Source organism: Pleurodeles waltl, chromosome 4_2 (genome assembly GCF_031143425.1).
Source record: "Pleurodeles waltl isolate 20211129_DDA chromosome 4_2, aPleWal1.hap1.20221129, whole genome shotgun sequence".
In the NCBI taxonomy this organism is placed as follows: domain Eukaryota; kingdom Metazoa; phylum Chordata; class Amphibia; order Caudata; family Salamandridae; genus Pleurodeles; species Pleurodeles waltl.
The window spans coordinates 957203971-957225097 of NC_090443.1; the positions used below are offsets into that span (position 1 = coordinate 957203971).

The 21127-nt window shown below is 45.5% G+C and overlaps 1 protein-coding gene across 6 annotated transcripts in view; it reads right to left on the reverse strand.

The window, feature by feature from the left end:
- MAST2 (microtubule associated serine/threonine kinase 2) overlaps positions 1-21127 on the reverse strand; it is a 1054635-nt gene that overhangs the window by 156298 nt on the left and 877210 nt on the right. The gene's annotated exons all lie outside the window — the stretch shown is intronic.

Below are 21127 nucleotides of genomic sequence, written 5' to 3' on the forward strand. Positions count from 1 at the left end.
TTGTGTCATTTTCTTGGAGTGCCCACGAAATACAGTTATGAATTATGACATTTCTGTTCCAATATGATAATCATAATACTTTTGTCCTATTGGTTGCAGCCTTGAGGAAGCTCAAGGCCTATAGCCACAGGGGTCGAAGCATGTTAGCCGAAACTAACCCAAGCATTAGGTTTTCTAAACACCAATGTATTTGCAGATTGAAAATAGTCAGGGGTGTATGACCCATACTGTGTGTTCTGTGACCACATGACAATATGATGTGTTATCTTAAATGTACTATTTGTATCTGCGTTTCAATTTTTCAACGCTTCTTTACGAGTTATATACTAAATAAATACTGGATTCCTTAGACAATCCTTCACTTACACAGTCAGTGCCAGGGACCCACTTGCTGTATCAGATAGTAACCATCATTGGATTAAAGGCAAACCCAGGTCTCAGGTCCCCTACGGTAAACATTTATAAACAAACTAACACGTGTGGCAATTAAATGAATAGACCGGAACATCCAAGCACTTGATAACTGAAATTTTATGGTCAACGAATTGACGGCTAAATCACCCCTGTAGACGACATATATAAATCTTTGCCACAGACACTCAGACTCCCTGTCAACTACCCCCACTGCAGAGTTGGATTAGCACTTGAGACCGAGATAACTGAATTATTTATTTTGCTTGATACCGAAACATGTAGGTTGGTGTATGCCAATGTACTTTGCACAAGCTTTTTCACAAAATGGGTACCCTGGACACATATACTAAGGCACAACTGATGAGATGTCTCCATCCACAGAGCAGCCATAAACTCATACAGAAGGGGATTAAATATGATTAAGCTTCATTGGAAAATACCTTAACTTCAATGTCTAGGGGGCTGTGCCTGCTGTCATTTACTGGATGCCGATAAGTTGTCTGAACAGAGCACTTTTCGGGCGTTTTTTAAGCAAAGCGCGGCTGGTGGTATGGCAGAGCTACTCTTGGTGCCACTGAACGGGGGTGTCATACTGATCCTACAAACACCAAATATAGTATATACTGCCTGGTAAGTGGCCAGGAAAGTAGCATCGGCAACAGGTTACTTTGCTTGGATGGTCAAAATAACGAGCCTGGCATTACAAAGAAGCAGAAGGCTACATTATGGTTTCAGTCAGCGGTCGGGCTGACGTGCTCGGGGTTCAAGACCAGGCAGCCCAGTGGAGATGCCTCTATGTGTGCAGGTAGCAAGATAATAATTTCACTGCATAATGCCCCAACAGAGCCTACTGCAAAGGCTTTCAGGTCCTCTAGTGAAAAATAACAAAATACTGAGATATTGCTCGGTGTTCAGGAGGCTTATGTACAAGCAGTTATAACACACAGAAAACTAGAACTTGAAATGTCAGTATTTCCGGGTCTCACTACTCTGCGTGTCCTTCCGTCTGTTTGCCCACATACTCAGCAGAGGGCCTCCAGGTTAGACACTCTTCCTTCATAAAAAATTGTGGGTCTTGCTCCCTAAAGAGGCCTTCTTGAATCAGCTTACTGTTCATGCCTCTTCCACCACTTCTGTTGAATGATGTTCCATGCACATAGAAGCCATAACTCTGGGAGCATTAACACAGAAGAAAGATTCAGGGGTCACAGGGTAAAGCAGAAGATGAGAAGAGTCTGAAAAACTGCAGGACTGCCTGTCAGTCCTCTTTCTTTGTGTATTCAACATAACTGCAAAAAGTTCTGAGAAACCTGATTAGAAGCGGTTAACTATCAAATAAAGGCTCAAGTACCAGCGTTGGATGCCCCCAAGGGCTGAAATTCCCAATCAGGTTTAAAGGCACCTGCCCGGGGCACCGGCAACCCAGAAGCCCACAGCGGCTAGCTAGGATGCACTAGAGGGTTAAATCTGCCTAAAGAAATAACCCCACCCCACCATTTCCTGCGTGAGTAAGACAAGTTGGAAGCAATGAGTCATGTCCTCTATGAGGAAGCCTCCACCATGCCCCTAGCCCTAGGCAAAGTCACTGACAACCTCAAAACCATCCAAACCTCAAAACAGTCCAGTCCACCTAACAGCGCTCTCCAGGCTGGATAACCTCTTTTCAGTGAAAAGCATGATATCATATTTTGTGCACTGAGACACCGGCTCCTAAACCTACTCAATTTACAATGAACAGGAAACCCAGGTCGTGCAGCCATTGGTAGAGGCAGGCAGGTTTGCCTCTATTGGAAGACTTGATTGATTATTCACCGGCATGCGACTCTTACTTCTCGTCACATCTCTGTAGCTAATGAATGCGAACATTGTTAATTAGCGTGTATATTTCTCTCTGGAGAGTGATAAAGGTTTCAGGGGGAGGGAATGGAAAAAATTAAGATTGGCGGAAAAACAAGAGTTATGGGCGAGCTTCCCTGCCACAGCTTCATTTCATGGGTTTCTGCTTTCAAAGCGCTTCTCAAATGCAAAGAACACAGAATTAATGCATCCATGATCTATGGAAAAGAAACACAAGAAGAGGAAGGAAAGCCCACACAAGCTAACGAATAAGATTCAAGCAAATGAGAATGACAATGAAACCAACCAATGGTAAGCAATAGGCGTACCTCTAAGCCCACTTTAAAGAACAATATGTCTCACATTAGATAGCGTATGCGCTCTTTAGTAAGTGAGACGTAATAAAAAAGAACACAACTGCACAAAGCCTGGAGGAATAGTCTGTAGCCACATACTTATTGGAGCCTCTCCACTGCTCTCTACTTCGAAATAAACGTTATAAAAGGGCTGAAAGAAATAATCAGCAAAGCTTATAAATTAGTCCCCCTGTAACTGCTACTACCACATTGCTCGCTATGTCTCCCTATTCCCCTAATGTCAACACCCACACACCAGAGTACCACCCTAATGCTGTCCAAAGGATGCATAAGTGTTTACTAAAATAACAAATAACTCATGAGTATACTGGTAGTAATTGATGATTAATCCAGGTGTACCATTCTCTCTGGGAATTGTGTCACATGGCCTCGCGGACAGGAGGCAGTTGCTGAAGAGACCACTGCATGTTCAACCTGATTCATTCCCAAGCAGGAAACATTTTTTTTTTTTTTTTTAAACAACCCCTGCCCCTTTAAAAGGCAGAGACTGCTTTAAGAAACAAAAAAATGTTTCCCATTTGGGATCTCAGCTGCAGTGATGGTGATATGCTGACCTTGGTAGACCCCCCACACTTGCATTCTCCGCCACTGATAGGGAGTGGCATATTGCATCCTGCCTATTAATGCTCCTTAGGAAAGCTATTTTTTGACTCCCACTGAACGTGATGCATATATAGAGGTCATATCATAAATTACATCCTGTACAGCAACAGGTCAGTGCACGCTTTGCACATCTCTGGTTTATGAACGGAGATAGTACATCAGGCCCACAGTTAGGTAACAGGAAGCGGATACAGAGGAATAGTCTTTACAGTGGACTTCAAGAAGGTGAGTTTGGGTTGAGTGAAGTTCCTCTGGTAGGTGGTTCCATTGGCTTGGCACAGCAGGCCTGTCATGAGAAGGCAGTCCCCCAAGGCAGTGTGGGGACATCTGTGTCTCTCAAAGACTGTCTCAAAGTAGCTCATACATATTATGGTTGAAATTTTTGCAACTGCCTTCTTAGTTGCATTTATAGCATGAAATGTAAAACGAATATTCCACAGTAAGATGTTTGAAGCCCTCAATCCTAGCAGCATTCCCAGGGAGCTAAGAGCCCTAGTCCTGTCTTTGCTTTAGTAATGAAGCCCCAGAGCCACAGCCATCTCCTAGCAGTTGTGAAAATATCACAAACCCCGACAGCACGAGTAACCCTTCATTTAACAGGCTCTGCCGAGATCCTGATATTAACACCAATTGATAGCGAAAAATCAGAACAGCAAAAAAACAAGTTATGAGAAGTGGAAGGCAGGTGAAAACAAATAAGCAGCACACGAGCCGTGACATGCAGGAGGGGCGCCTATCTGGAACCATGTTACTTGACCAAGACAGGACATTTCTCAGACATGTGCCCAACTTGCTACATTATCTTCCTACTCATCATTTTCCAGCCCTGCCTAAAATTTCCATAAAATGGCAAGGATTTCAGGATGTAAAATGTTATGTGTACTTGTAAGGCGTACTATCACCAGCGATAGACTCCTGGCTCTGAGCAGGTGCACTTAGCCCTGCCTACGGTAGGCGGGTTAACTGAAAAAACAGGTCTTCAGCTTCTTGAAGGATTCACGATGAAAGGAGGCGGCTCTGATGTGCAGTGAGAGTTTGTTCACACTTTACAAGCGATGTAAGAGAAAGCCCTGTCCCTTCTGATATGATTCTGTGTAGGCCTGGGATGTGTGCGAGTAGGAGTCCTGCAGAGCGGATGTGTATGGGTGGTTAGTTGAAGGATAGGCAACTTTAGGTAGGTGGGGCCCAAGTTTAGTTGTGCCTTGAATGTGTGTATGTGTGAGGTGTTTCACATGAAAGGTTTTGTGTATGGGAGCCAGTATAGTGTGATTTGAGTTATGTGTGGAAGGTTGAGGACGAGTTTGGCTGCTGTGTTATTGATGGTTTGTAGAGTTCTGGTGGGTTGCTTGGTGATTCCTGCCATAGGTCTTCCCGTAGTCCAACTTGCTGGGGGCTAGGGCATGAGTGACGTTTTCTCTGGTGTTGTAAAATATGATTTTAAGGGTTTAAACTCAGTAAATTACGGACTTACACTTACGTCCCATGGTGCTGACAAAGTCAGTTTCCCATAACATTGCGCAAAAAAATCTACGACTACTTGAGGTTGGCGCATACTGCAAACATCAAGAGCTTGCTGATGAACCTACAAAGCGAACATGACTTTTCAAGACTTAATGTGGTTCAAGGGCTTGGAGTGTAGTGTGTGGAGGATCGCTCTGCTTCTGAAAATGTGGGCAATAGTAAAATAGTAAACTCTGGACTTGACCCCAAATCCCTAACAGGTATCCCTTAGAAAGACCTTTTATTCAGGAACTTAACGTTGGAAAACAAAGATCCTATTCACAAAATAATGTATTGAAGAGACAGAAATTGGCAGTGTAAACAGCTCCCAACACATGACCCTCTTAATAAAATTCTACTCCATGTAGAGTATTGTCAGCAGCACACATTGGATGAACGAAAGGGGAGGCTCGCTGCAGAAAACACAGGGATTGACCCCCAACGTGGACTGAGACACAGATGCTTTCCTCTCTCCCTTGGACTGCATGATGCCGCTGCCCCCACAACATGTCGTTAACAATAGCCTAAATGTAGGTAAAAAAAACAAAAAAAGATGGGCTGGTGGCAGGGTTTAGTCAAGAGAGTTTAATTTAAGGATGTCACGGTAGAAGCCGACCTCAGTAAATTCTCATTGTTTTCCTGTTCACACTTGGGCCCTTTCACATTGAGGCCTGCTTTGGAAACTGGAGTACCCTGCTACAAAATACATTCCCAGCCAGCCAGGGTAAGCCTGCACTGCAGAATGTTCAGTCCTGGTTTTCAATTTCTAATATTACTTACTGCACATGGGTTACACACGCCATGAAGCGCACTCTAGGCTCTGCTGTTCCTGGGCCTACCTCTACACTTCCACGCAAAAGGGGACACCTGCATTGGCAGTAGAGATGAGCAACATGTCATCTATGGGTTTCAGTTTGAAAAAAACTAAGTTTTCTGGGAAACTGCTGCTCAGGCTGGGACTTTTAAGCGTCGTTTTGGGCAGACTGATTAGCCCATTTCCAGATTACTCCCTGCCATTGTCGCCATCCTAAAATCAGGGGCTATACACAAGGACCACTGGAGTTATACGATTGTGTGGCTGCTGCGTTTTTCGCATAATTATGGCTCTGCTGCATTTACCTTATAATTCATCACCTGCTGCATATTCCATAGATTTTAACAAAAAAATATTTTTGTTTCTAGCTCGAACGGTTCAAATGTTATTAAAAACTCAGTGACACGAGTTGCCGCGCAATTAAAGCCCTTTGCAAAGGTTGACTGGTCACCTTTCTGTTGCTTATTTCTATGCTCGGGTGTTAAACTAGTACTAATGAGGCGCAACCTGTGTCCAAACAGTGTCAACAAGTGTAAAAAAAGACAAAATGAAGTGATACTATTAGAGAATATGCTACATTACGCTGCATAATGTCTTTTTTTGCCACATAGTTTTCTCAATCCTGCCTCAAAATGTGGCCGTCTCATGCCGCATAATTCCAGTGGATATGGCTATACAGCAAATATTAACAAGCATTTGCAATGCAACGGGTCTCGCGTTTGCTCATGTTAGAGCTGATCGCGTTGTAAACTCCTAACCCGACTTTTCACCTATCTGCAAAAGTGCATTTATGTACGTAACCCGAAAAAGAGCAATTAACTATGTAAAGCGCTCGACTTCTGCCAAGCGAAATCGCACTAGTAAATTAGAGAAAAAGTAGTCCATGAGCCGGACAGAAAACAGCGAGCCTCGCATGTTTTCTGTACTTGGTCAATGCGCTCGAGGAGGGCTAGCCACTGGAAAAGGCATGACGTGTGCATGCCTTCGACTCATGAAAGCAAGCAGATTTTATTAGGCAAGCCCACGAACCAATGAAAAACACTGACGTGACGTCGACACGGCTCCGAGCCCTTTTCTAAACACTAAACCGTCTTGCTGCGATACGCATGCAACATAGGCTCGACCCTAAAAAGGAGCATTAACAGAGATTTTAGAACGAGAGCCTGGTGCTTTCTCAGAAACATCGAATTAATGTTAGAAATGGTAATTAGGTATTAACATGCAACCTAGTTAAAACTCGTGTGTGACTAGGTCAATATGTTTATGACACGGAGAGCCTACGGAAAACATCTGTACTCATGTCTCTGCAGTAGGTGCACACAGAGTGGATTTCTATTCAAAGTAAGTGGTATCGATTCCTATACAGAACGAATAATAATCTGTGAAAATAAAATGCAGGAGATATTCAAATAATGCTAGCAATCTTTAAAATCTATCACACATTCAATCACCCACACAGACAACAATCTATCAAGGAGATAGCCCTATTCCAGTTAGACTACAGGCTGCAAAGGAGAAAGCCTCCTGAAGGAAGGCAAAAATCTAACAAGCATTGGACAAGCAAATCGCTTTCGCATTTGGGCACTACTGGCTTTGCCAACATAGTCCTTAACTGAATCAAACCCCTTATAGATAGAATATTTTAGTTATCAGTCACTACACAAATTAAACAAACACTATAAATTGAGTCTAGCCAAGAACAAAAACAGTAAACATGACAACAGGGCATGTTGCAGACGACTCAGACGTTCTCATTTGATATAAAAAAGGGTCTGCTCTCAGGAAAGAGATTCTCAAGGAATGTCCACGACTACTAAAATATTGGAGGGCTTCATACAATATTTACATGGTTAGGGGCACTACATTTATTGGTTTCGCTCTAGAACAGGTATATCTTTACAGAACCGGCCAAATTCACTGACAGATCCTGTCATTAAAAAATCAACAAGGGCTAAAGTAAAAAACACATAAGGCCATTGAAATGAGCTATTTAAGGCCACGGCCAAACTCGGAACGGTGCAGCACGGGAATAAAGCAAGGCTTGCATTCTGGGTGCATTAGGATAACCATAAAGGACTAGTTCCAGAAGTTTCAAGTTCTTACATGTTCCCATAATCTTCTTTAATGTGAACACAGACGGAGAGAGACAGACAGACAGATTTTTCTGCCTGAGTCTGAAAAAGCATCACTCGATCCTTTCCACAGCAGGCCATCCTGGGCCTTCCATCCGCGAGTAATCAACCACAGCAATTTTATCACAATGTAATATTCAATCTTCACGGACCAAAAGGAAAAACAATTCTTTTTTGTCTAAAAAACACGAGTGCGCGCTCAGGGGAAGAACCAGTAAGACACCTCCGACCTGTATGAAAATCAATGCACCGATGACAAGCCTCTTTCATATGCTGTCTGCGGCGGCGGCTATCGATCTTCCCTTTGTGAGCCACAAGGAGAGGCGAGCGGCGCCCGGGGCCTGCTCTCTGAAGTGCCAGCTGTCAATTGCCCTGACATGACCTCACGGGGTAAACTCCACTCTTCCACTCGTCCACCCCTCCCTCCATCGGTACAGCGAGGGAGTTTTACACCCACCCTTAGGATGCCAGGACGGGGCGCAGGGCACCGACGGAGACTTGGGAACCGGAGCACCCACGGTAAAGAGGGTCAACCCAGCCTCCGCCCCTTCTTGTCTCTTCCCTTTCTTCATCTTTCTAGTCTCACTCAGTCTAGTTTTCTCTCTCTCTCTCTCTCTCTCTCTCTCTCTTTCTCTCTCTCTCTCTGAGCTTGTTGCCATAACCCATCCCCCAGGGATTAATCAAGTGGCCAGGTCAACCAAGTGACCAGGGGTAACAAGAATCGGGCTAGTGACCCAGCAGCAACCAACCTGTGACCAGGGGTAACAAGTATTAAGCTTGAAACTGGGGGTAACAGGTACCAGCCTAGTAACCAGGGGTATCAAGCTAGTGAAAAGGGGTAAGAGGTACTAACCTTGTGGACATGGGTAAGGAGTAGAGATCCTAAGAATCACAGGTAGCAACTATCAACCCTACGACTAACTGTAACAAATGCCACTATCGTGATCCAGGTCACAAGTATCAACCCAGAGACTAGGGGTAACAAAGAACTACCTAGTGACCAGGGGTAACAACAAGTGCCCATGCACTAGGGTAAAGCGCCCCCGCCAAAGTGGGGGGGCGCGGCCCATTAGGAGCCGGGGGCTACGAGGCCCGGCACTCCTCTCAGGGGCGCACCTGTGGTGCGCAGATGGCCGGTCGGACTTCCGCCCCCAGGCCTCGCGAGGCCTGGGGGCGGAAGTCTTCCCCGGAACGAACGTTGGGTCCACGTTGGGCCCTGACTGGTTCCGGCCGCCGCAAACTGGTGGGGGGCTATTTAATGGCCCCCCCAAGAAGGCAAGCCCTTCTTTACCATTTCGCGGTGGCTGGACGGGAGCGGGGTCCCGCGTTTGACCCACCCACCCTCTCCTTTTGTTAGGCAGTAGGCATGCGTATTGCGAAATTGAGATATAAATGTGACTAGAAGCAACAGGGGGGGTCCCCAAGGTGGGGCCCCCGGGAGGACACCTGGGATAGGATCCTGAAGTTCTGAGCCAACCAACGGATGTACACACCAGATCAAGGGGTAAGGGAGCTCAGATCGCTGGGGGGGAACATGGGGCTCCAGCCCTTGGCCGCCCCGTTACACCCCGAGTCTGATTGGTGTTTGGAGGAGGGGGCGGAACCCGAAGCATGAGGACAAGGTACAGTGTAGTCAGGGTAACCGCCCCTCCTAGGGATACAGGTGATAGATGGGTCACCTGTGTGGTCCAATGGTGGTTCAGGACAGGAAGGAATCCTGTCAGAATTGATTGATGGTCACAAAGATGCTCATGACATGTAGATAAAAAGATGTAAAGTGTTTAATATGCTTGAAAAGTTATAAGATGTTTGAATAAACCACTTCCAATGTTTAAAAGTTGTCGGTTTGTGTATTTCTGGTGGGGAGTGGGGGGTCGTATGGAGGCCTCCGGGTCCTAACAGTAACCAGTACCAATCCAGGGCCATGGGTAAAAAAGCAGACATTTAATCTAGAAGGTACATCGCTATGTCCACTCTTTCGATGTCAAAATATAAAACATTAAGGATCAAAAAACTGCTGTGGCTAAGAAGTGGCAAAGTAAAAATTTCAGCAGAAAGAGCGGCTGTTTTGTACTTTGTGCCCTGTGTGAAACGCTATACGAAATTAGGCAGGACCGCGTCGGTTGTGATGAACAATCCACTGATCAAGGCTCTAGGCCTGATCTATTTATTATGGAAAGTTACAACAAATGCTGTAGGTCTGACTTATTTAATGTTAAAGACGTGTGCTAAAGCCACTTAAGGGTCAATTGCCATTACTGCGAGTTAAAGACATTAGATAGGTATTTTGTTACAGGGATCTTCTAAGTTACCATATTAGGCAAAGGTTTTGATATATGCTACCCCATGTGACAAACTCTAAGGCAGATGACTTGGACCTTGAGAATTCTGGATTTGCCATTTTAGAACGGGTTGTATATTGTTTCACCAACTATAATTATGTACACATTTGTAATTTTAGGACTGTATACTGATAGCTGTCTTGCGGGAAAGCATATGCATCAATACCTTAGGCCTGAGCTGCTATAAACTTGATTGGTTCATTGGCAAAAGGTATGTCAAAGTCCCTAAGGTCTAATCCCATTTCTTAAAAATTACAACAAACACAGGAGGGCCGACTTCTTCAGAGTAAAAGTCATTTGTTAAAACTGCTACGTCTTTGAGAGTTGATTGTAATTACACTGTGTTAAAACCAATAGACATTATAGTGTTACGTGGAATCTCAAAGATTACTGAGCAGGCAAGGGTTTTGCTGCTGGTTTCTCCCCTCTGACAAATCCTGAAAAACAGAAAATTTCCACTTCGACAATCCTTTTAGGAGAGGTTAAATATTGTTTTGCCAGCTGTAATTGAGTGGATACTTATACATTTCTGACTGTATGCCTGAGGGGTGCATTGTAGAAAACGAAATATTGAATTCAATAGGTATGAGCTGGTTATGGTGACAAACCAATAAAATAAAGCTATAGGCCTGTTTGTTTTTTTGGGGGAAAATTCTAGTCAGACGTCATAGCCCTGACATGTTTATTAGGCAAGTTACAACAAAGGCAGAAAGCCTATTGTGAAAAGTGTTTGTTAAAGCTAATAAGCGTTTATGCAGGGTTTGTTAGTACACCCTGTAAGGTGCTATACATGTGATCAATCAGTCGATTTGTAAAACACTACTAATCGAACATGAAGGTATCCAGGCAATTGTATTGGTTTTGGTGTTGGTTACCCTTTCTGACAAACACTTGGAGTTGAAGATTTGCAATGAAATAATCCTTGTTAGGACATTTTCGGGGTCCTGCGTATTGTTTTATAACCTACTTATTATGAAATGCATGTGCTAAAGCCAAAAGTCCTCTAAGAGTGGGTTGTCATTACACTGTGTTAACAACTGTAGATGGGCATTCTGTTACAAAGAATCTCATAGGCTAGTGATATAAGCAAGGATTTTGGTGTTCCTTAAATCCGTTGACAAACACAAACGGTAGAATATCTGTACTGTGATCACCTGTGGTACATCCCAATGTGATGGCCTCCCAGTTGTAGTCATCTGCAGGCCCTTACACTTAAAATACAAGTAAAAAAATAAATACATAACTCTATACACATATAGTACGTAGTAGGGGGTCACTGGTTCGGCCCTCTTCAGTGTGTTTGAGTGTCATTTACATGCTGTTTTCCCCTCGAAAGCATACTGCATGGGGCAATGAGTTTGCCAATTTCTGCCACTGGCTGTGTTGTACTGCAAGTAATAACATGTTGCTTGCTCTGATGTGCACACTTGCCTGCAAATGAGCGCTCTTCAGCTCTTATTTATGTTTTTTTATAGCAACCCGTGGTTCTTCCAACAGTCCTCCTGGGCTACTCACTTGCTGCATATTCTATCGCTGTGTTCTGCATGCTGTATGGCCATCATCATATGGGTTCTTTCATAGGTTATCATTGTTTTAATGCTCCAATATGGCCACCTCCTTTAGAAGGATTATGTAGGCCACCTTGCATCAGTACAGCAATGATACACTATACACACTGGCATTCATGATGGCTGCCCAGCCTAATGTTTCCTAAGCAGTCCCTTGACAATACAATTGTGCACAGGTTATCACTGTTCCTAACGCTAAAACATGGCCAACACATTGCTTCTAAATATGTCCGCTATTGCTGGAAATTTTAAAACAATGATGTGCAATGTACAATACAAAAACAAGACAGCGGCCTATTGCTATGTTTAATTTTATTTTGTGCATGCGTAGGCTCATCAAGTTTAGATGACATGTTTCCCTTTTTTACTTTTATTCTTTTAAGGTATTGTCCATTTGCTTGTTGAGTTCATTTGTTTTACTGTGGATGTCTGGGTGAATGAGTCACTGGAGGAATGAATGGACATACAAGTTCAAGGATGAGTGATAGAGTGCAAGTATGATGACTAATTGAGTGCCTAAACTTATCTCTGACTGAAGAGGCATTTTCAGTTTTAAGCAGTGCTTTAAATCTGCAGGTCCTGTCCGGTAGAGAGTACCTGAACTTCTTCGATTTGGAAAGGAGAGTACCTACACTTCTTGCCACTGGTACAATACATTTAATATGAGACCACAAGCACTTTTCAAGGGCAAACTCGTACCCTAAAGTGTGAGTAGCTGCCTTTCTACATTTCAATTTAAAGCACTGGCTATAAGCCAGACCTACTGGCACTGCCAACGCTCATTCCATTTGCACTTTAGGTTTATAGCAGTTAGAGATTGTACCATTCTATGTTGAGCCACATCCACCGGGTGATTTGAAGGGTAATGCACAGGAGTCTGCTTGCAAGGGTGGTGCAAGGAGGCATTTGCAAGGACATCTACTTCCAAGGGACGAGTACGGAGATCCACTTCGAGGCAGCTGCAAGGAGGTCTGCTTCCATGGGCGGTGAAAGGACGTCCACTTCTGAAGGCGGTCAGCACAGGGTTGTTTTGAAGCAAGACCAAGGAAGTCCACTTCTGATGGCAATGCACATGATGCGCTTCTGAGGACATGCCCTCTGCACATGATGCGCTTCTGAGGACATGCCCTCTGACCGTCTGAGACAGTGATAGATGCCAGCGGCATGGAGGCGGTGGCTTAACGCAAGAGGCACGAAGAAGGACGGGTTAAAGCAGGCTTGAACCGCAGATCAGACTCCAGAAGATTTTGTGGAAGCCGATAAGAACTTAGGCAGATTGAGAGAAGCTCAAAGAGAGGCGAAAGAAATATCATCAAGGGAGCAACTGGTCCTACCATGGGGAGGGTTTGTGCGTTGTTTCTGTCTTTCTACTATAACCAATCTCAAAATGGCTCAAGTCCATCAAGTGTCAACGTAGGAGCTGAGGACACTGAGTGGGCCAAGTGGGTAAAGCCAAGGGCTGCATCGTCAGTGGAGGCAAGGAAGAGTCCTCATGCAACGGGGCTGCCCAAACTTGCGAGGGCCTGGCATCACAGCGCACCGGGGCGCCTTGCATCACTTGTGGAAGAAGTCCGTAAGGCAGTGACACTCAAAATGCGGCCCTCTGACCATTAAATGGGGGCTGCTGTTTACCTGACTCAGCACCAACATTAGAAACGTAAAATAAACGTTCAGGGATTTATTTACAATTTAATTGAAGATAAAAAAAGGAAGCAGGGTGCCCCGCAGCACTTTAGGAAAAACTTTCCTGTTTAAGGACATTTTGCAACAAACGTGTAACAGTACAGATAAATACTCTTCAAATTCAAAAAGTGCATTTCATTACGCTGCAGAACCGCTTTACTTTTATTCATCAGATTATATCAGTACAGTGAGAAGTATTTTTTTAAAAATGATAATTTTCAAACTTGGATTTGGAACCATTAGTGCTTCCACCCACCATGACAGCAATGGCAACAGTGAACTAAGAGCCAGGTCAGTTGTTATGTGCACCCTCTGGGTGGCCTGGGCTGCTATTATACATGGACGACATTATAGTTTATTAACTCAAAAACCTGAGAAGGTTTCCTACAGCGCACATCTTTAAGTCATGTATTTCAAGATCCTCCTTTAAGTGATAATAAAGTGGAGGGAAAGCGAAATAAAACAATTGCCCAGGATGACACAATTTGGTCAAGTGGGAAGGTCAGGATTGAATCTGGGATTTCTGGTTTCACATTTTGCAGTTGAGCCACTGGATGTACATGCTTTGCTTCCCATTCTCCCACCTTCCCCCCTCCTCCCCGACCGCAGTGGCTAGAGTGCCGGCCCTCGGTCACACCACAGAACAAACTTTTTGGCCTTGGGAAAATGTTTCCAGTACCCATGACTGAAGCCTTGCCCAACCCATCAACCCTTGCACAATGCGTACCGCACCGCGCTTCCACCCTCGGCCACCACTGCCCTAAGTACACCGACGCGTCACCTACTTTGCAAAATCCGCAATATAATATATTCCTAGAGACATTTTATTAATAAAAACACACCTTAAAGCTCACTTGGCCAACAAAGCAGCAGAAAACCACAAACCCTGGGTATACCCAATCCTTTATTTACAAAGCACCGACATGCCACGGTATTGCCACCCTAGAGCTTTTCGCAAGAGCGAAGCTAGACTGGAATTCAATAAATTGCTCAGTACGTGACCTCTATTGTCAATGAGTCTCGGCAAAAACTTCAACAAATGAAAACACAATTTGAGCCTTGAAGACTCACATACGAAAAAGCACTTGGGGTCTAAGGAGTTAAAACCGACCATCTCCATAAATTTTCCTCCAGCACATCCCTATGACATTCTGGTAATTTACACGTGAGCGATCACTTTCTGTCTGCATCCTACCAGCTCCATGAGCTCTGCCTAGCATTCGCGCTCGGCTTGAGGCGCTAAACAGTGATTACGGAAATGAATATTTCACCACGCTGAGATTAAACTACATCTTTCATTAACCTCGTCAGACTCCGCCAGACAGGCCCGCTCAGATTCCTACAATCCTTTTGGTGCACTTTTATTACTTTGTGCAATCGCTGCACGAACAACGATTTTTTAATTTGTCAAATAAGATTACTTTTTTAGTCCTCTAGAAGTTTTTTCCCTTCTAATCTTTCTGTCTTGACGGTTCACTTTCAATTACTCCTTGCAGGATTAGGCTTCCTTCGTCCATCCTTTGATCAAGGTCTTGTAGCTCAGTGGGCTAATGCATCATCTAAAGGTAGCGGTGTTTGACTGCATGGTCACACTTGTGAACCCAGAGGGTCCACTCCGTCTTTCATACTTCTAAGGTCGATAAAACAAGCACCACCATGCTGGGTAACAATACCCGTGCAATAAGAACAAGTGATGGACAGAAAGATGAACAATGTCAAATATTCACCCCAGTACAAAGATCTGAACCTAAATCAATCTTTTTTGCAACCCAAGCCATTCCAGTTTGGAGCCAGACATATGCTAATCAGTCTTGTCCCTGCTCCCCATGGGAACAGTTCAGCCTGAACTGCCAGGCCCTCCCTGGACTGGAAACAACCATCCTGGGACCGGTTCATCAGCCAGGATACTTTGACTCCAGTGACAAGGGGAACACAGGACACACGTCTGGGAATCCCCGTCCTACTTAGGGCGACAAATGCAAAAAGAACTACTGGATTCTAGCATCCTTCAAGGCCAATCTTTATTAAGTGGGGGAGAGTGCCCCCATGACCGATTTTGGCCCCGGAGACCCTGGGGCCCAGCCATTTCTCCTTGGTGCCCCCCAGGGCATCCAATGTGCAATGAAACCTGCAAGCTTGGGCCTAAAGGCCCCCGCATTCCCAAAAGGATCCATGCCTCCTACAGGAGCCGGCACTGTTTTTGCACACAGTGAGCTGCAAAACACGCAGCTCCCTGTCTACAAAAGCAATGGCTTACTCGGTCTACCTGCCTGCATCTCTGCAGGCAGGTAACAAAGGAAACCTCTGCTTCCGGTGGGCAAGAGCACTTTGACAGCTGTCGCATGCTGGAAGCAAAGTGTTTGCCCTGACCTTTTTGGAAGCTGCCAAAGCTCCCGCCAAGTCAGAGCCAACAGCTATATCCCGGGGGAGGGCACCCTGGGACATAGCAGGAGCCGGTCCTAGGAGGTAGCGGTCCCCAGGGACATTATTGGATCCACAAGGGGGGCCGTGTGGCCCCGGTCCAACATTTAAGTTAGCCCCAGGGATGTGGTGGTCCCTGGGGGTTGGGTGCAGCACCTACATGATACACAATGTTAGCCTAGGCAAGGCAGTCCTCTCTACTATATTTAAAAGAGGTGCCCCCCACACCCCGCATACTATTTGATTTAAGCCCCAGGGAGGTGGTGGTCCTTGGGGTATAAATAAGTCCAGGTGGGGAGGCCCATGTGCCCCCTCCTTTATTTTTATATGTCTCCGGGTCCTAGCCCACCCTGGGGGTTTTACTAAAACACAACCGCGGGAGCCCTCGCTTGTTTTTTTTCTATTTTTGGCACAAATTTTCAACGTTGCAAATTCGCGGCACTCAGGTTAAAAAAAGTAGGGTTTTTTGTGCCCAGCCAGGGGTCCCTCTTTTTTTATTTTCATTTTTTTCAAGGGATTTGGCTGAAGCACTGTCCCAAGATGGCTGCCAACAATTCCTGGTTGAAGTGTTGGCACCCAATCAGAGCTCTGCAGATCTCCGCACAAGATTATTATTCGCAAAGTCATTGGCGAGGAACAGCGACCTTCAATATACAAATTTGGATTTCCTTAAATTTCTCAACAACTACTGAACATATTTACACCAAATAACAAAAAACACAATCTGCGAAACAAAATCTACCTTTCTGCCAAATTAAGTGCAACTTTGTCCAGCGGTTCGGGCTGTAGTCGTGTTCAAAACTCCTATGAGAATTAACACTAGAACGGCATCTTTTTTTACCCCCCTCCCCTTTTTTCTCAGCCTCCACTTGACAGATCACCCCAAAACTTCCCATGCGCAACAAGAATCACCGGCACACCTTTTCTGGAAAGTTTTGTGAAGATTTGCAAATGGCGTCAAAGATACAGGAAAGTAAAAAAAAGTTTTTTCTACGGAAACATGGTCCTAACTATAACTACCTACTGGTGACCTCCAGTAGGCAAAAAATAAAACATATATATATTCTACTAGCGATAGCCAGTAGATAGTTATAGTCACGACCAACTTTACCCATTTGACTAAACTTGATAACATTTTCAAAACTCATAAGCTAATTAGTTCAGTAGCTGTCTGGAAAGTTTCAGGATGATATGGCAAGGGGGAGCGGGGGTCCCAAAACACTTTCCCCCCCCCGTGCAAAGTGGAAAGAAAACAATCTAACAAAGGAGTCGATGTCCATGCGCAGTACGACTGAGAGGAGGAGTCACTCGATCCCGCCTTCGAAGAAAAACAACTTGTAACACTCCGGGCCCAACACTAGATGGTGGAAGCAATGCACAGCATGTTTATCTGCAGCTACACATGCCATCAAACATGGGGATTTCGCAATTTTTTTTAACAAGACTACATCCCGAACCGCTGAAAACTTTACACCAAATTTGGCATAAAGGTAGATCTTGGTCCAAAAAGATCTCTCTTTGTTATTTGGTGTAAATCTGTTCAGTAGTTTCAGAGTTATTAAAGGAAAAAAATATAGATATTTAGGGAAGCGGATCTGTGGGTACCTGCAGATCCAAAGTGCAACGGGAAGAAAAAAAAACCTCACACACACCCCATCCCCTCTGCTGCACATGGCGAAAGACCGCGCGCAGCATGCGGCTGGGTGCATTACGGGGTGGTGAGGGGGTTGCCGCAGGGATTGGCTGAGGGCCAGGCTCTGCAGCCATCCCCTGCCACGCGCGTCAGTGGTTGTATTGACATACAGTATTTATATTTTACTTTACATTAAAAAAGAACAGAAATTCACTGAAAAAACAAAGGTTACAGGGAATTTATAGTAAGGTTCACGTTTTACCAACACAAAACCATAGAAATTCAGCAGATATAATTATTCTTATAGTTATACTTGTCTGGAGAAACTGTAACTTGTACTGGAAACTAACTTTCAGCTATATATTATAGTTTCATAACTATAACTATAAGAATAACCATAACTGCTGAGTTTTCATGATTTTGTGAGAGTAAAACTTGTCTTTGATTGTCAATTCATCATGTACCGGTCTGTGTTTCGGTGTGCCGAAAGGGGCTTGTATGTGTGTGCAGAGAAGGAAATTGTGTGTGGGGGCTTGTAATGTGTGTGCAGAGAGGGAAATTAATTAGTGTGTGGGGGGGGGGAGTTGATGTGGGGCAGGATAAGGGTCTCTGCGTGTGAGTGGGGAATAGTGAGAGAGGAAGGAGATTGTTTTTGCCAGAGAGGGTGTGTGTTTTTGTATGGGGAGAGAGATTTGTGTGTGGAGAGGTAATGTGTGTGTGTGTGTAGAGTATGCATGTGTGAAGTGTGTATCTGTGTGCGTGGGGTTCCCAAACTTCAGATGGGTAAGCATAGTTATACAATTAACAGTATCAAAAGAAGCAGAAAGCAACATCAGACAAACCATCTGCAACGTATAGAATGACCCAAAAAATGCAATAGGAATAAAATAAAATCTTCACTTAAAAAGAAACATTAACGTAATGTTTATGTTCTGCATAAACTCATCAAAAGAAGCAACGTGCATAAAGGCACCTTGACGCCTTGTTGCCACTTTCCAAAAGCGGCATAAAACACTTCAGTACAAATGCTTCCTAAACATCTTTCTGCCGGCCCCAGGTTTATTGACAAGATGCCTTCCCATCATATACACCACTGACCTGCTTCTCGACCACAAAGGATTACTCTAGGATAAGCACGCATACACAGAAGACTGATAAATCATACAAATGTATCACTCCATTCAAACAGAGCCATCCCTGGAGCGGGCAGTTTACTGCGCATCATCCACTAATAGTCATTCAAAAATGAGACAGATGTATTGCTGTAATAACCTGCAGCCCCCCCCCCGCTCAATCAGTTCATTGTGCAGCATTAACCAGCAGCCAGCACCAAAGCAGACAATTTATTGCGCAGTAATCACCAGTAGTCACCCCTGGACCAGACACTTCAGTGCGCAAAAATCACTGACAGCCCCCCAGGAAATACATTAACTAGCGCTCAGCAGTCACGAGCAGCGACACACACATCAGGACATTTATGTTTCAAGGTATTACTGGGCGGCCCATTTCCGATGCACACCAGTGTCCTGCCAGTTAAGATGGGCGACTCTAAACGCGATACCAGAAACACAAGGGTCACTTTGGCAGTGCCAAGAGCAGGGGCGGCTCCTCCATGAGGGTGGAGGAGTGTCACCCGCCAGCAGCAGCAGCTGCAAAACCTTTACAAGGAAACGATAACAAACAGCGTTTGTTATCGTTTCCTTGTAAAGGGGCGGGGCCACGGGGGTGACGTGCTCTGAGGGGGAGTGCTCAGCACTCCACCAGCACTCCCCCTCAGAGCGCATGTGTGTTTGGCTGGCCGTCTCGGGCCGGCCAAACACACATGTGCACAGGGCTCTCTCCAGCCCAGCAACACTGTTGCCGGGCTGGAGAGAGCCTGCACAGGCTCCCAGTCTGCCTTGGAACGCTGTGGCTGGGAGCTCTCAGCCAATCCAGACGCTGCTGTGAGCAGGCTGGGAGCCTGTGCCTCCCTCCAGCCAGCAGAGGAGCAGCGCCCGAGCCAAGGTAAGTTGATTATTTTTTTACATTTTATTACTATCCCTCCCCAGCCACTCCCCTGCCAACCCGCGTGCGCCACCCCGCCCCATCCCCTTCAACACCTGCGAGCAGCGACTGGCCACGAGACCCCTTGGTGTGGTAGGCACTAAACGCGTCACCACTCACGAGAATGATGTTTTGCTTTTGTTCAGCAGTGTACTGTCCATAAAGATTGCTTAAATGCAAAGGCACAGCCTGGCATCGTCTAATAGATGCTTAGTACATGCCCCGTGGTGCGCACACATCCTGGCTCAATGGAGCTTGTGACGGCTCAAGGATCGCCCTGCACTTCTGATGGCACCGGCACTGGGTGGATACAGAGGTAAAACTGCACCTACGGGAGGAGGAGGCCGTGCCCAGAATTAGGAGGCCTTGGTTCCTCCATCATAGACAGGGGGAAGATACAGCTTTGAATCCTATTTAGTGTAAGAAAGGGGAGAGGAGGATGGCAAGATCAAGAAACTAGCATTGGAAACCTTTTGTAAGAGGAGAGTCATTGACGATTTCTGCTTCTGGGGCAGTGGAGCATTTTCTGCTCCAATGGCACAAAAACGTAAAAGTCATGGCCCACTTCTGGTGACTGGGTCTACCAGGGAACATGTATCCCAGACCCGCAGAGAACACAGGAAAGATTTTAAAACATGCATGGATACGGCTGGTATGTATGGAGGGGCGACTCTCCCCCATGAGGGTGGAGAAGCGTCACCCCCCCACCCCCCACTCTCCCCTCCCGCCAGCAGCAGCAGAAGCTGCAAACCTTTTCAAGAAAACCATAATAAACAGAGTTTATGATAGTTTTCTTGAAAAGGGGCGGGCCACAGGCTGTGAGGAGCAAGTGAGGGGAATGCACAGAGCACTCCCTTCAGAGCGCATGTGTGCTTGGCTGGACGTCTCGGGCCGGACCAAAGACACATGGGCAGTGGGCTCACTCAGGTGCTGGGCTGGAGAGAGAGACTGCACAGGCTCCCAGCCTGCCTAGGAGCGTCCTGGCTGGGTGCTCCCAGCCCAGCCTGATGTTGCTTTGAGCATTCCAAACAAACATGCACAGTGGGCTCACTCCAGCTCAGCAACTGTGTTGCTGGGCTGGAGTGAGACTGCACAGGCTGTGCCTCCAGAGGAGCGGATGGAGCAGCGGCAGCAACCGGGGTGTTTTAAAAAATAAATAAAAATAAATACTCAATATTTAATTGAGAATGAGAAGAGAGGACATGCAAATACAGGTTGGGTAAGTTAAAGTGTGAGGAATCTGTGCCTTATGCAGACTGGGGAATGGTACTTAGAGATGCAGGGGTAGGCAGCTACCCTTGTGCACAAGCCATCAGAGAGCCTGCCACATGCAGCACCAACAATAACGGCACACATAACCACAGTCCCACACAACACTGAAAGAGACAAACCCATTCCACCAGGTGGAACTGACACATAAGCATGGCAGCACCTGCACCACCAGCTGTTGTCCACTACTGACCCAACATTCTACCGCTGTGCCCTGGCAGCCACAGCACTTGCAATATTAGGTGACAGACTAGAGGCAAAAGGGTTAAGCCTAGCTGGAAGGGATGTCCCCATCACAGGCCTAAATGACCTTCTCTTGTGTCTTGATTAATGCCGAAAGAAGAAACCTGGGTTCAAAAGATACATCCATCCCTTTGTGAACATAATGCATAATGTGGGGCAAATCTGTAGAGCTTCCCAGATCTCAGTGTACTTGTCTGTAAAATTATGAACAACTTTAAACCTAACTAAATTCCACCATTAAATGCATAG